A 15,604-nucleotide genomic window follows, 5' to 3' on the forward strand; every position below is an offset into this window, starting at 1 on the left:
TTTGTATTATTTGAGTGGAATTTAGCCAGTTGTGGTTGATAATTTTCCAAGTATTTAGTTAAATTCAAGATTCAATTTTAGTAAGCTGATGATTCTTTCTGTCCGCCTTCCCTTCCTCCATGTAGTGTCTATGATCTCACTTTCATGAGGAGGACTTTGGTGTTCACTTCCGTATCCTGGCCTGGTCCTGGGTACCTGTCCTTGGTCTGTCTAGTGGTGCTTCCTGGGCCCCGCTGAGGTGTGTTTTCCCGCAGGTTCCCTCACACCTCACTGACTCACTGCTGATGGTTCCACGAGTGGAGCAGCTGGTGGTCCGTTCCCTCCCACAAGTTCAATGTGTAGAGCCAGGCCCACGGGCACTGCTTCCTCCCCTACTCCCTGTGATGTGGTCTTCTCTCCCTTCTCCCTGGGTTACTCAGCTTATACTCTTGGATATGGAGTCTTCTGAGTCTCTATGGCAACAATTCCCTAGCAATATGCTAATTCTCACTTCTTAGCCATCTTCTGTGTCTCCTATGAGGGCCATAGGACCTTTAATTGTCCTATTTCGTGCGTGCTGGAGAGACAGAGAAGGAACGGGGAGTCGAGTGTGTGCTGGGCACCTGCAGGTCCTCTGTCTGTAAACATCACGTCATCATTTTTACTCTACTGTGTGGTGGCCTCCTCAGAATTCCAAACAGAAAGTGGATGGAAGTTTCCTGACATTGAATCCATAGAACTTAAATGCAGTTTCTAAACCCCTGAAACCCACCAGCGCTTGTCTATCAAGAGCAAGCCATGGGAGGTAGGGCTCACTGCAGCCCTATGCTTTCTCGACAGTTCCTCTGAATTTTCACTCCTTTCCACCCCCAGTCTCAGGTCCAAGAAAAAGGCTTTTATGGCACTCTTGTGTCACATGAGAAAACTGTTGTTGTTGGTGGTGGGTTTTTTTTCATACTTTTCATCTTACTAATGTTGTCGATTATAGTAAAAATTATATGGTAAGTTCACCAGACCTCTCTCTTGGTATTTAAAATCTAGCACCGAGCGTTCTTTTCTCACAAGTTTTATAGGATGGTAGACCTTCTTCAGAGTGTTTGAAAAGTCCTTTTTTAAAGTTAAAGCTGAAATGTGACTTCTTTGCTCTCGGCAGGGTTATACCCTTCCCAAGAACCAGTGAGGAGTAGCAACATTTATACTTTGTGAATACCACTCATATAGCCTTAGTTTTTCCAGAAACAAAAATTCAAGAAAAAGTTATGTTCACAAATTCTGATCTGCTTCTCTCATTAACGACATTTATTAATTAAACAGCAAATGTTTCTCAAGAGCCTATTACATACCAGGCCATTCTAAATTCTGGGCTATGATACAGGACAAAAGACACAAAATATATAAAAAGACACTTAAAAATTACACAACAAAAACATACACAAAGCCAATAAGCCTCAAAGATTTTAAGCAACTAAGAGTTTACGTATTAAGGCAAAAGAATCTTCATCTTGTAGTCAATAATAATTGGAACCCTGCACTATAAAATTCTGTGATTTCACAGAATTATACAAATATGACCGAAAGACATTTTACATTCATATAATATGCTAGTTGTTGCCAAGTTTATTGTACCACCTCTGCCCATCTTTATCTGCCAAGATCTTATAGAAGATTTGTGCTTAACTCAGTTACCAAGACCTTGCTTCATTTTCACTACAGCAATAGTGGTAAAATTTTCCTCTTTATGTATGATATTTCTTAGACTGAATTTTGTATAAAAGTTTCATGAGAAAATCAAAGAGTGTCATTGTCTTCACATATTTTGTGTACAATGCTAATATAGATCTTTTGGGCAATTCATTTTTTTAAATCCTCTTTACCAAACTGCCAGAATGAACAATTATTTGTTAATAATAAATAACTATATTTAATATTTAAGTGTTATATTTAAGCATTAAGTGCTGCCTCAAGTCTATTGTTGTGAATTATTTCTTAATTTATAGCATGACTCTCAAATTTTTAAGTTATCATCATCCTCAGAAAATACATAGCAGGAAAATATAAAACACAATTAGACGCAGTTCAGAAAAGGTTACTTTTTTGTCACTCCTGGACAGTGATAAAAGGCTCGGTAAAACTTAGTTTTATTTCAAAATTAGAAGAATGTGTTTTTCTATTACAAAGCTTTTTTACCAGTGGCAAATCCCACAGATCTGCAGCAAACTCCACCTGATCCTTGCCTCCTCGGAGGAAAGAATTCAGCTGAGGGGCAGAAGTAAGTTTAAGGCAGGGGAAGACTGCAGGAGCAGGACTGAGAGTTTGTTAAAAAGTTGTGCACATGTACCCTAGAACTTAAAGTATAATAAAAAAAAAAAAAAAAGAAAGAAAGAAAAAAAGAAAAAAAAGTTTCAGACTAGGAATGAAAGGAAGTAAAGTACACTTGGAAGAGGGCCCAGCGGGTGACTTCAGAGATCCAAGTGCCCTATTTCATCCTTGCCTTGGGGTTTTACACATCGGTGTGATTCTGGAGTTTGTAGTTCTACTCCCTTGATTGTTCCCTTCGGGTGAGCTGTCTGCATGGGCAGAGGCCTGTCAGCACTTGGGAGGGGCCATATGCTCAGTGTGTTTATTGAAGTTGTGCGCATGCTCACTTGAGGCATTTTTTTCTTTATTTTTTTAAAATGTCTTAAAAAAGAGAAAACTAGGATACATGTGCACAATGCGCAGGTTTGTTACATAGATATGCATGTGTCGCGGTGCTTGGTTACCTGGGCACGCGGGTGCCGCGGTGCTTCGTCAGGTAGGTACCCGGATGCCGCGGTGCTTCGTCAGGTAGACACCCGGGTGCCCTGGTGCTTCATTACGTACGTACGCGGGTGCCGCGATGCGTCGTTACGTACGTACCCGGGTGCCGCGGTGCTTCCTTACGTAGGCACGCGGGTGCCGCGGTGCTTCCTTACGTACGTACGCGGGTGCCGCGGTGCTTCGTTATGTAGGCAGGCGGGTGCCGCGGTGCTTCGTTACGTAGGTACGTGGGTGTGCGTGTGCCATGGTGGTTTGCTACACCTATTGACCCGTCCTCTAAGTTCCTTCCCCTACCCCTGACCCCTCAGCAGGGCCTGGTGTGTGTTGTTCCTACTTGAGGCGTTTTCCATTACCGGTTGACCATTCCTAGAGGAAGGTCATATACCAGTTAAAATGTGCTATTTTGTTTCTTGGTGCCATGTTGGAGCGCAGTCATCCAACTCCTGAGATCTTATGGGAAGCTGCTGATCACCAGCGTCAGGTATTTTCTGTCTATTGGGAGACTGTCTTTCCCTGGCGCTGGCTGCAACCAATTATTATGTTACAATTATTATGTTACAGAGATAGTTTACAGAGATAGTTTACAGAGTTAGATAGTTTACAGAGATAGATAGAGACCATCACCTGATGGTCACCTGACACTCCTGGGGGTCATCTCTCCTGCTTTACTCATGTCTGCATAACTGCCTACTCTAACAGCGTCTAACAACGAGGAAACATGAGCTAAAATCTTGTCGTTTTTCTTTGATTCATATTGTTTATTATGTATCTAAATAATAATCTGCGTTTCCCAGGGAGTTATACAAATCCTGAATTCTACAACAGAATAAATATTATTTCTACATATTCCAAAGCTCTTATTAAACCATACACTCCATGTCTGAACAACTCTCTTAATATCTGAGTGTCTGTCTAATCTTTCTATTTACTGGTGAATGGAACTTGTCTGGTATTATCCCAGTAATTCCTCTGTGTACTTTATCAACCCTTTGTGGTGCAACATGACAAGCAAAGGGGAGAGTTGCTAATATTAAAGAGAGGAAAAAAAAAGAAAAAAAGGTCAGGTGCAGAGGCTCATGCCTGTAATCCCAGCACTTTGGAAGGCCTAGGTGGGTGGATCATCTGAGATAGGAGTTTGAGACCAGCATGATCAACATGGAGAAACCCCTTCTCTACTAAAAATGCAAAAACTACCTGGGCGTGGTGGCATGTGCTTGTAATCCCAGCTACTTGGGAGGCTGAGGCAGGAGAATCACTTGAATCTGGGAGGCGGAGGTTGCAGTGAGCCGAGATTGTGCCATTGCACTCCAGCCTGGGCAACAAGAGTGAAACTCCATCTCAAAAAAAATAAGCAAAACCCAGAAGCAATGAGTCTCAGATTTCCCTTATAGAAATTCTGTATTATTATGTATGATTTTTATTAAGCATATGTAGATCAGTGATGTGTCAGGAATCTCAATGAATCTTAATTATCTTAGTAGAAAACAATAGTCACTCAGTAGCTGCTTATGCTGTCACTTCTAAAGGTAGATTCTTTGGAAACTGTTGTTGAATGTGATAGAGCAACCCTGAACTGCATTAAAAAGAAAGAAAATGGCTGTTCTCATTAAAAGCTAAACCTCAGTGCTCACCTTTGCAAATAAAAGCACTAGATTCAACCAGTTCAGACATTGCAAGAGGCCAGTGTACATCTTCCTTTAGCTGGGTTAAGTTTCATGAGTCAAGACAACAATTTTACTTAGGAAGTCTTTTCTTAACATCGGCTCTAGGGAAGGTATCATTTGCATAAATGTTCTTTGTGGCATATATTAAAATTGTCCCTAAGGACAATTTGCTACCCTGCAGATATAAAACATTGAAAGCTGTTGTTTTTCACCTAATTCTTTAGCTTTAAAGAGATTTATGCTTCTTAAAATAAGGACATACGTATGTCATATATATAAAACTGTTGACACAAATTATTTCTGAATGTTAATGGTGAGTGTGTATTTCTGATTCTTGCCACCTCCATTATTTTCTAAAATTGCAATTGGAAGCAACTCCCTTATTTTTCATTTTTTGTATGGCTAAAACTGAGTGAAATTCAATTATCACAAAAATAGTGTGTTTTGATTTTGTGTGTCCTGGTACTTTTGAAATTTGGAGTGTGGCCCTATCACTCCCAAGCCATTGTGTTGTCTAAATCGATTGTCTTGGTAGGCGCACACAATGGCGAAATGTTTTCATGAATGTATAATGAGCCACATGCCCCATCTGAGCACTCAGAAACAGGGGAAGAGAATTAAAGTTAGGTTAGTGCTCATCTCTTGCCAGACTTTCTCTCCTCTTGAGATTCAGTGACAGAGAGGAGATATATCACCTGCTGCCAGAGAGAACAGGCCCCTCACCACCTTCCTGAGTTTACATAATGTTTAAGAACATGTGTTGTCAAAGAAATATTAAGGAGTCAAATTTCACAATAATTTTAACATATTTCTCTGTTACACTCATGCACATTATTTTTAACTAATGATTGACAGGGGCTTATTATGTGAATAATTGATTTTGGTTTGGCTGCTGCATTTCTGATATTGCCACTGGCTGTTTGTGTGTAGTTTATTCCATAAATTGTGTAGTGATACAGACCTTTGAAAGGAATGGACTGTGCTGTCTTTACATGTTCAAATCAAAATTTTTATACTTATGAATTTAAGTTTGATATTTTGCAAAATTGACCTTGCTAAGTCCTTCTCAAATAAGTTTCTTGTTTTGTTTTTGTTTTTTTCTTGAATATATTTCATTCATTTCAGAGCTGGGGAAAATGACCTCTGAAAATTTAGAAGACTGGATGTCACTGACTACCAAATGATGATCACTTTTGAATTAATAAAAATTCTTCAGTAATAATGTGTGGATTACAATGTTATTGGTAGAAATAATTTTTATGGTGTTGAAGAAAGATTAACCGATTCAGAGTTGGTACGTGATCTGTGCTACAATTTCCGTGGAAATGTATGTCTCTTTCTACAAAGACATGATTGCACATCAGTGGCACAAATGAGAAAGTGCTAATAACATTTTGGCCCCGACTACCAAGTGTGCATCTCTTGTCTTAGTTTTGCTTGTTACATGTGGCTATAGAATTCTGAAATTTGGCGAATTGATGGAAATAAACTCAAAGTACCTTATACTGTTTCCTAGAACATTTACAAAGAATACTAAACATCTTATTGAGAATGCAACATTTCTTCCAAATGGTCAGGAAGAAGACAAAATTATTTATTCAGCAAATATTCATTAATAGCCTATGCTATGGGCAATGGATACAGAAATAAAAATAGGACATGATCCCTGCCTGCAGAAGCCTTCAAGCCCTGTCATGGAGATAGACACAACAGGAGATAATAAAATAGGCTAAGGATTTGTTAGAAGGATGCAGTCATGAGAGCAGAGAAAAGAAGAGAATCCAATTCAGGACAAGGAATAGAGGCTACAGAGAAATTTTCTGAAAGTGATGCCAGAGCAAAGTCCTTACAGAAAGGAAGAGTAGGTGTTGTGTAGATCAAAATCAGGGGGGTTAGCATTTTAATAACGGGTCAGCTTACTCAAAGTCCTGTGGTAGGGCACTCCACAGTCTATGCAGGAAATGTAAGTGGGAAAGTCCTTTACAGATGGAGTCAGGAGCAGCCACCAGGTCACTGAGGTCCTGTGGTATCCTGCTAAGGCGGTGGTTCTTAAACCAAAAAAAAAGTCTGGTTTTATTTTTATTTAACTTTGATGGTGAGATGGTTAGATGCATACTTTAGGTAGCTTTCTAGTGGTTAAGTGGGAAGCAAGACTCAAACTCTTTCTGTAGGTACTGCTCTGGAGAACCCCAAACAAAGATGAGGGCCTGAAATTGGGCACTACCTGAGAGCCAGGTGTGTTCAACCCAGAGGCTCCATCTTCCCTTTTCTTTGTCACCACGTGTGCAGTAAAGAAACAGGCAACATGGCGCCAGATTTCTGCATAAAAGATTAGAATGGGGATGGCCAGATTTTTGCATGTTAGGCAAATGGCACACGTGGTCTGACCGATCTTTTGTGCCCTATGTAAAAAAAACCTCCACCTCCTGAAGCTCTTCTATAAAACCTCCTGTACTTCATCGTGGAAGCAGCAACCCATTTTCTCTGGGACCCCTCTCTGTGCAGAGAGTTCTTCTCTTTCTTTCACCTATTAAACTTCTGCTCCTAACTTCACTGTGGTGGTCTGAGTCATAGCTTTCCGTGGCTGTGAGGGAATGAGTCTCAGGTATTACCCTAGACAATGAAGCCACTTCAGTATGCCTCATTCTCTTTTATCATTTTATTTGTTGTTACCTCTTCTGTTCTTAAGAAAACACAATCCTCATAGATGTCTTCATGAGATGAACAGTTTCCCCAGTTTTGAAGAGGTTGTCCTTTCAACATTGTATGTTCTTGGCACATTTGTCAAAACTCAATTGCCTATAAATGCATGGGTTTATTTCTGGGCTTTCTGTCCTGTTCCTTTGGTCAACGTGTTGTTATGTGAGTACCATGCTGTTTTGGTTATAAGTGCTTTGTAATATATCTTGAAGTCAGTCTGATGCTTCTTTTTATTTTTTATTTTTTATTTTATTTTATTTTTTTGACAGGAGGTAGAATTTATTGGTGAGTGTTAAGAAGGGGCAACACAGTGGAAGCCCTTATGAGTACAGGGCCCACCACTTATCCAGAGGGCCCATGACTGGGGCTGTACTTGACCCCACAGCCATCTGGGATAAGCGACTCCTCAGCCACCATGTCTTCAAATTCATCAGCATTGAACTTGGTGAAGCCCCACTTCTTCGAGATGTGGATCTTCTGGCAGCCAGGGAACTTGAACTTGGCCCTGCATAGGGCCTCAATCACATGCTCCTTGTTCTGCAGCTTGGTGCAAATGGACATGATAACTTGGCCAATGTAAACCCTGGCCACAGTGCCCTGGGCCTTTCCAAAGACACCTCACATGCCTGTTTGGAGTCTACATTGGGGTAGTGTAAGGTCAGAGGCAAGAACGTACATCTGAAAGCCTGTCTCCCAAGGTCCCTTAGAGCAACCCATACAAGAAATGAGCTACATACACTACCAAGGAAGTGGCTGTTTACAGCCTTTGCACATTGGGCCCCCATGAGGAAAGGAACTCAGTCGGCTTAATTGGCTGCAGCAGCTTTGTTCTTTTTACTTAAGATTGTTTGTGGCTATTTGGGGTCTTTTGTGGTTTCATGCAAATTTAAGAATTTTTTTTCATTTCTGTGAAAAATAACATTAGAATTTTAATAGTGGCTGCATTGAATCTGTAGATCACTTTGGATAGTATGGACGTTTTAACAATATTCTATTAAGCAATAAACACAGCATACCTTTCCATTTATTTGTGTGATTTAAAAAATTTTTTTCATCAGTTTTACAGTTTTCTGTATAAAAGTCTTTTACCACTTCAAATTTATACCTAAATATTTAATTTGTTGTTGCTGTTGTAAACAGGATTCTTTTCTTTATTCCTTTTCCAGATAGCTTTTTATCAGTGTATAAAAATGCTACCAATTTTGTATGTTGATTTTGTATCCTGTGACTTTACTGGATTTATTTATCAATTCTATCAGCTTTTGGTGGAGTCTTTACAGTTTTCTCTATATAAGATCATGTTATCAGCAAACAGACAATTTCACTTTTTCTTTCCTATTAGGGTGACTTGTATTTATTTCTCTTGTCTATTGCTCCAGCTCAGACTTCCAGAACTCTGTAGAAAAGTACTGAAAGTGGGCATCCTTGTCTTCTCCCTGATCCCAGAGAAAAGCTTTCAACTTGTCACTGTTGAGTATGATGTTAGCTACGGCTTTGTCATTTATGGCTTTTATTGTGTTGAGTTACAATCCCTCTATACTTATTATGTTGAGAGTTTTTATCATGAAAGGGTGTTAAATTTTGTCAAATGCTTTTTCTCTTTCCTACTTCTATCACAGTGATAGATCTCAAATTCTGGCTTCTGGCTTAGCATTTATAGGTAAGTAGGCAGTAAAGATAATTATCATAGTACTTAAAGTCAAGAAAGAAACAATTTTGACTGAATATCAAGATATAGTGTGTTTGTGTGTGTGTGCGCATGTGTTATGGGTGTTTGTTTGTTGAGTTAGCTGCGAAAATGCTCCATCTGTCGACTTTCAAATAGCAATCTGTCAGATTGCATACTCCAAAGAAGGACACAGCAACAGCTCTTATCTTGCATGCTATTTTGCAGTGTGATATTGCCACTCTGCTTTCTGAATCTGGGAAAATCCTGTGATCAATGGAAATACGGTAGAAGTGACACTGTCCAAATCCAGGAGTAGTCCTTTAGAGAAACTGGAGGCTTCTTCATGTTCCTGCCTCACACACACACTTCTTCTGTTGTTTTCTCTTAAATTCAGCAATGGTGCTATGAGAAGCCCATACATCAAAGAAAAGACAAGTGTAAGCACTTGGATCATAGCCCCAGAGGACTCTCAGTCGATAGAAAACATTGACTGGCATCCATGTTGGTGAAACAGCCTTGGACATGCAGCCTTTCCCAGACGATACGGGTCCAACCACTTCTGACTGCAAATGCATGAGCAACCTTAAGCAAGGACTGCCTCATTCATTCCCACCTACCCACTCAACTAGGAGAGATGATAAGTCATCGTCTTAAGTCACCAAGTTTTGGCATCATTTGTTCAACAACAATAAACCAGAACACCCACTGAAAAGGCCATCTGACATTTTTGGAACATTTTCCCTAAATTTGGATAGATCTCCACGTTCTAAATAGTGCCTTTTCAAAGTAGACTCTAGAAATATACATTTCTCTGTTTGCTTGTGGTTAGTGTACAGGCTTGTGAAAGATTCTTACGCACCTCCAGACCCCACACAGAGGTGAGCAACTTTAGGACAAAGGCTCTGTGTGGAGAATCCACTCCGTTCTAAGAGTGGCAGCTGGGGACGTGAGGAAGATTTCAAAGAAGGTTCCTAATGCAGTATGTTTGTGGGTTCCTAATGCAGTATGTTTATGGGTTGACAACAGCGTGCAAGTTAAACGCCTCAATGGGATGCAGCAGAAGGCCAGCTTGGGGTATGGCGTGCAGCATTTTCCCTGCAATCTTATCTTTGAATATATTTCTTTGGCCATTCTAATAATTCTGTGATTAACTCAATAACCTTTAATTAACATATGATCTACTTAAATGATGTAGAGTGAATTCCATATTTTTTGGAGGTTAAGAAACCTAATTTCTATAGAAAACGTGATGCATGCATGACCCCCAATTTAGGCACCTGAAGTGAGCAAAGGCATGGCAAGAGTTTTTCTGGTCACCTACAGCAGAGTCAACAGAAATACTGATGAAAGAGACTTGCAGATTAAGTACAATATAAGGAATACAGTTAATAAAATTGAATTGTATTAGAGGTTTTAGTTAATGAGTAGATTTTAGCTATTCTTGTTGCACACAAGGAAAGTAACTGTGAGATAATCTGCTTCACTCTAGTCGTCATTTAACTTTTGATGATATTCTATGACATTATGTTCTAAACATCAAGCATACACAATAAAGTTTATTTATTTTTCTTTTAAATAGGAAGATACAGCTTGAGGAGCCAGATGCAGCGGCTCACTCCTGTAATCCCAGCGTTTTGGGAGGCCGAGGTGAGTGGATCACTTGAGCCCAGGAGTTAGAGATGTCTGGGCAACATAGTGTGACCCCAATCTTTACAGGAAATAAAAAAAATGTGCTGACCATGGCACATGCCTGTAGTTGCAGCTACTCAGGAGGCTGAAGTGGGAGTATTGCTTGAGCCTGGGAGGTGGATGCTGCAATGAGCTATGATCACACCACTACACTCCAGCCTGGGTGACAGAGAGAGACCTTGTCTCCAAATACACAAAAAGATACAGCTCCTTACCATGCTTTTGCAACACCTAGACTTCTCCAGTTGGTTCCCAAAATATGCTGTCAAATGGCTAGCTCAGCACAGCTCACCAAGGCATTCCAAGAGCTGCTCGGTGCATGCTTCCTAGACCTGTAGCATCAGAAACAAATTCACCTTGAAATTTGTTAAGAATGCAAATTCTCATGTCTCAGTCTGGACTTCTGACACTCTTGAACTGTGTTCCAATAATTTTTGTTTTTCTAAATAAGGCCATCAGGTAATTTTGAAGCATGTGTAAATTAAAGAACCCTATTTTGCAAGGACTTTCTATTGACCTGCTGAAAACATGTATTGATTCTGGTATGGTTCACTTCCTCAAAACCCATATTGAAGGAAGTGCAGTGGCATTTCTTCATCTGGATTCTAATAAACTCAGTAATCACATTTTCTCCAAGATCAGTGACGATATTTCAGCAACCTAATTTGCAGATTTCAAACTCCCTATCAAATAAATTAACTAGATGAAGTGTGCTTTCAGCAATTCTTTACTTCCTTTGGGCTCCTCTTTTTTTTTTTATAACAGTGACTCTACTGTTAGTTTCAGAGGACGTTGGCTCAAAGTATATCTTGGATACCGCTTTTTTATTTTTTATTACTTTTATTTTTTATTTTTCAAGACGAAGTTTTGCTCTTGTTGCCCAGGCTGGAGTGTAATGGTGCCATCTCAGCTCACAGCAACCTCTGCCTCCGAGTTTTAAGCGATTCTCCTGCCTCAGCCTCCCAAGTAGTTGGGATTACAGGCATGCGCCACCATGCCTGGCTAATTTTGTATTTTTAGTATAGATGGGGTTTCTCCATGTTGGTCAGGCTGGTCTCAAACTCCCGACCTCAGATAATGCACCCTCCTCAGCCTCCCAAAGTGCTAGGATTACAGGCATGAGCCACCGCGCTTGACCCAGTTGCTGCTTTTTTAATCTTGGTGAATATTTTAGCTTTCCTTTTATGCTTAATAGTCCATTAATGTTTCTGTTTAATAGCAGAGCCTGCTTATTCATGTTACAACTAATCAAAATTTTTATTCTGTAAGGTTTCCTTTTCATCATGGACTGCAGATAAAACAAATTCATATGTTCTTCCTGCACAAAGTTGTATCATCTTTAAATGTTTCCTGACTTTCCAGTCAACATTTCATACACTCTGCTCCTCCACCCTCAAACTATACTGATGTCCCAAGGTTCAAACATCTCATAAGTATATAAGGTCCAGTGATGTTCACATTAAACTGTGCCAAAAATTCTTTGTAAACTAAAGAGTTTTACATAAGATGCAGAGCCATCAGTAAGATTCAAGGATTTAATACTGGCAAAAATGCCCTTCTGATTTGAAAAAGGTATTCAGTATGATATATTTAGACATATGATATATTAGACATATATTAAGCCCTCTGCTCCAAAGCACAGCAATTTTAAAAATCTGTTTTCAAATGAATCTCTAATAACAAAAATGTCAGGCACTGTGGCTGATGGTGGGGGAGGTCGTTATGATCACATATGTCTATTACCCCCAGAAAAGCAGCCGTTTGCCTTAGTAAAATAACTGGTGTCCCTAATGTTATTAGTAAGTTATAGTAGATGAACATGCCCATTCATGTCAGGCAGACTTGGCTTTAAAATCTGGCTTTGTTCCTCCTTACTCCTGTGTGATTTGAGGAGTACACAGCAACTTTTCTGTACACAAGTTTTGTTCTGTTTAAACTGAAGACTCCTTATCTAAAAACACTATTCAATAGTCATCAAAGGCTGACAAACACAATGCAGCAAACATTCCTCCTCCCTGCCTGTGTAGGAAATTGCTCAGCATCTCTGTTCCGGGGGATACCAGCGTTCAGCCTTTCCTCAAGAATGTGACCATCGCAATTTATTCCACCCATGTCTGCTTACACCAACAATCGATGTTGTCAATGACATCAGACAGCTAGTCCCAGACAGTTTCTGCTGTCTGAATCCTCTTACTTGTGTCTATTATTCTTTCCTGTCTTATCATTAATAACAGGATTGATTATTTATTCCTTAATATGTTTTTAGTTGCAAGACACAGAAGCCCTACTCAGAGAAACTTAAAAAAAATGTTATGGGCCTGAAGATTAAAGCCTTTCTTCTCTCTGTTTGTCTTCTTTGATGTGGACTTATTATGGTGTGTTTTTTTCCATATTGCCCTGAGAAGCCCCCTATGTACATTGTATCAGCTAAGAACTGGAGCAGAAAGGATCATCTTTCCTTTTTTAATGTTTTAAAAAAAAAAAACTTGTATGAGTACATAGTAGGTATATATATTTATGGGGTACATGAGATATTTGGATACAGGTATACAATTTGTATTAATCCTGTCAGGGTAAAGGGGGCATCCATCACCTCAAGCATTTAGCATTTCTTTGAGTTATGAATGTTCCAATTATACTCTTTTAGTCATTTAAAAATGTACAATAAGTTATTAGTCACTGTAGTCACCTGTTGTGCATTCAAACACTAGAACTTATTTATTCTAACTCTATGTTTGTACCCATTAACCATCCCCTTCATAGTTCAAGTGAAGATACAGGCATGCCTCTTGGTTCAGGATGCCCACATGACCTATGTGTGGTCAACCTCTGTGTCCAGCTTCTGAGACGGACGCTCCCTGGGAGACCTGGAAGGATGTGATCAAACACATGCAAACTACAGGGGCTGAAAGTGAGAAAAGGTGGTTTTCAGAGGAAAATCTTCAGTGTTAACAGACAAAGAGGGAGTGATGGATGAACAGGCAAAACCAGCAGCTGTCCGGTGTACTGTGACTTATAACTTTTACCCGGGCTGATAAATAAATAATGGCTGGAGTCATTATGAGTGACAGCATTCTTGTTCTGCAGACACTATAAATCTGGACAAAATAAGCAATTCTCTGCTGAGATGATAGAATAATCTATCTTCCCTCACTTCGCCAACACAGTGAGAATAGTGGACTCTGAATTCTTGATTTTTCTGGCTGCATCGTGAAGAGTATTTCCCGAAACCATCAATGAGGATGTACAGAAACAGTAGGAAAATGTGGGCTAGGGAAATCAACGTAGGATGGGCCTCTTCATCCCAGATATGATCAGTGTTCCTGCTGTGAGAAGTGTCTTCTTCACTAACCTTTTAAAATACGTTCTTCTTAATATTATAGATGATTGAAATTTTAATGTTTTTTATTATTTAACTCACAAAAAATGTGAATATAATCTCTGGAGGAGAGGGAATTGGCCAAATATTATACTAAGAAGTGTGGCTAATTTATTCTGTAACTTGGCCATGAACAATATATGGGAATAAATGAATAACTCAAATAGAAGACTTTCTTTTGGTCTGGGAAAACAGAAGGAATTTGAGTATTAATCTTTGGTCTGCTGCATCATGAACTATTTTTGATACATGAGAATGATGGAAAAATTGAGAGTTCTGTTGACTTTACCCCCAGTTCCTATAAAAAATACAATTACACCCCAAAAGGTATTTAAGAAAATATTTGTTGTCTCATTGCCAGATTAACAATTAAATGTTCCTATCTGTTCGTAACGTCAAAGAGAAGATGAATGGAAGCAATAGTGTTGTCAGCCACAGCAGAATCTGTATCAACTGCGTATTAGGAGAGTAGCTGCATTTCACCAATACCCCAGCCATGCCACTTTTTTTTTTTTTGATATGGAGTCTCACTCTGTCACCTAGGCTGGAGTGCAGTGGTGCTGTCTTGGCTCATTGCAACCTCCGGCTCCCAGATTCAAGAGCTTCTCTTGCCTCAACCTTTCGAGTAGCTGGGATTACAGGTGCGCACCACCACACCAGATAATTTTTTGTATTTTAGTAGAGATGGGATTTCGCCATATTGGCCAGGCTGGTCTCAAAATCCTGACCTCAAGTCATCCGCCCACCTCTGCCTCCCAAAGCACTGGGATTATAGGCCTGAGCCACTGTGCCCTGCTCCATGCCCCGTTTTTACCCTCACTCTATGTATGCCACTGCACTTTTGGCTTCTCATAGGCCTAAGAGTCTGCTTGATTATGGTCAAGGGAGAGGGATAGGCTCTAGGAGATTAACTTGTATGACTAGATGGCAGTAGTTTTGTCAGCAAACACAGATAAATGTTATCTAGAAAGATTATCTTCTCTTCCCTACACACCTTAACAAAAGTCATTTTTAACTATGCTTTGTATACAAGGGTCCCTGACATGAAAACTCCAGGTTATTTAACAAGAGGTTACCAAGGTTCACTTGGCTTGATCACTGCAAAGGGCAAATGTAAAAACTTGTTAGAGCGATGAGGTGCTTATGTTTCACCTCTTCAGACAACTTCTTGGACAGGCATCAAGAATGATCTCAAGCCACCTAGGACCATCAAAGAATAATTTTAATCCAGCATTTTGCAGGAATGTACATTCTATTTTGTTTTTTGAGACAGGGTCTCACTCTGTCACCCAGGCCGGAGTGCGGTGATGAGATGTCAGTTCACTGCAAACTCTGCCTCCTGGGTTCAAGTGATTCCTCTGCCTCAGCCTCCCAAGTAGCTGGGACTACAGGTGACTGTCACCATGACCAGCTAATTTTTGTATTTTTAGTATTGACGGGGTTTCACCATGTTGGCCAGGCTGGTCTGGAACTCCTTACCTCCAGCAATCCACCTGTCTGGATCTGCCAGAAAATATACATTTTAAAATATTAATGTAAAGATTAAAGATGGAGAAGAAGACAGTATTGTGTTCTGTCTTCTTAAAATAGAAAGGCTGACTTTGGCCATTCCTTCGGCTCAGGAAGTCCATTATTCAGGAAAATCAAATGGTGTAATGGTAGGTCTCCTTAGTAAAAGGAAAAGTTAAAGTAATGTTCATCTCTAGTCTACTCTAGGCTTTATAG

General features: G+C 39.8%; 1 long non-coding RNA gene and 1 other non-coding gene across 3 annotated transcripts; one reads left to right on the plus strand and one right to left on the minus strand.

Annotated features, from left to right (window-relative positions):
* The first annotated feature begins 2,378 nt into the window (after positions 1-2,378).
* On the plus strand, positions 2,379-13,558 carry LOC110743899. 2 transcript variants are annotated; one of them, XR_002523679.2, is made up of 3 exons: positions 2,379-3,259; positions 10,391-10,458; positions 13,264-13,558. It is a non-coding gene; the product is annotated as an uncharacterized LOC110743899 (long non-coding RNA). The 2 variants fall into 2 exon arrangements; XR_004185725.1 differs by having other exon boundaries at positions 2,950-3,001.
* On the minus strand, positions 7,827-7,962 carry LOC116268736. The gene has a single exon (XR_004175904.1). It is a non-coding gene; the product is annotated as a small nucleolar RNA SNORA70 (small nucleolar RNA).
* Positions 13,559-15,604: the final 2,046 nt, after the last annotated feature.

This window comes from Papio anubis, chromosome 8 (assembly GCF_008728515.1).
Source record: "Papio anubis isolate 15944 chromosome 8, Panubis1.0, whole genome shotgun sequence".
In the NCBI taxonomy this organism is placed as follows: domain Eukaryota; kingdom Metazoa; phylum Chordata; class Mammalia; order Primates; family Cercopithecidae; genus Papio; species Papio anubis.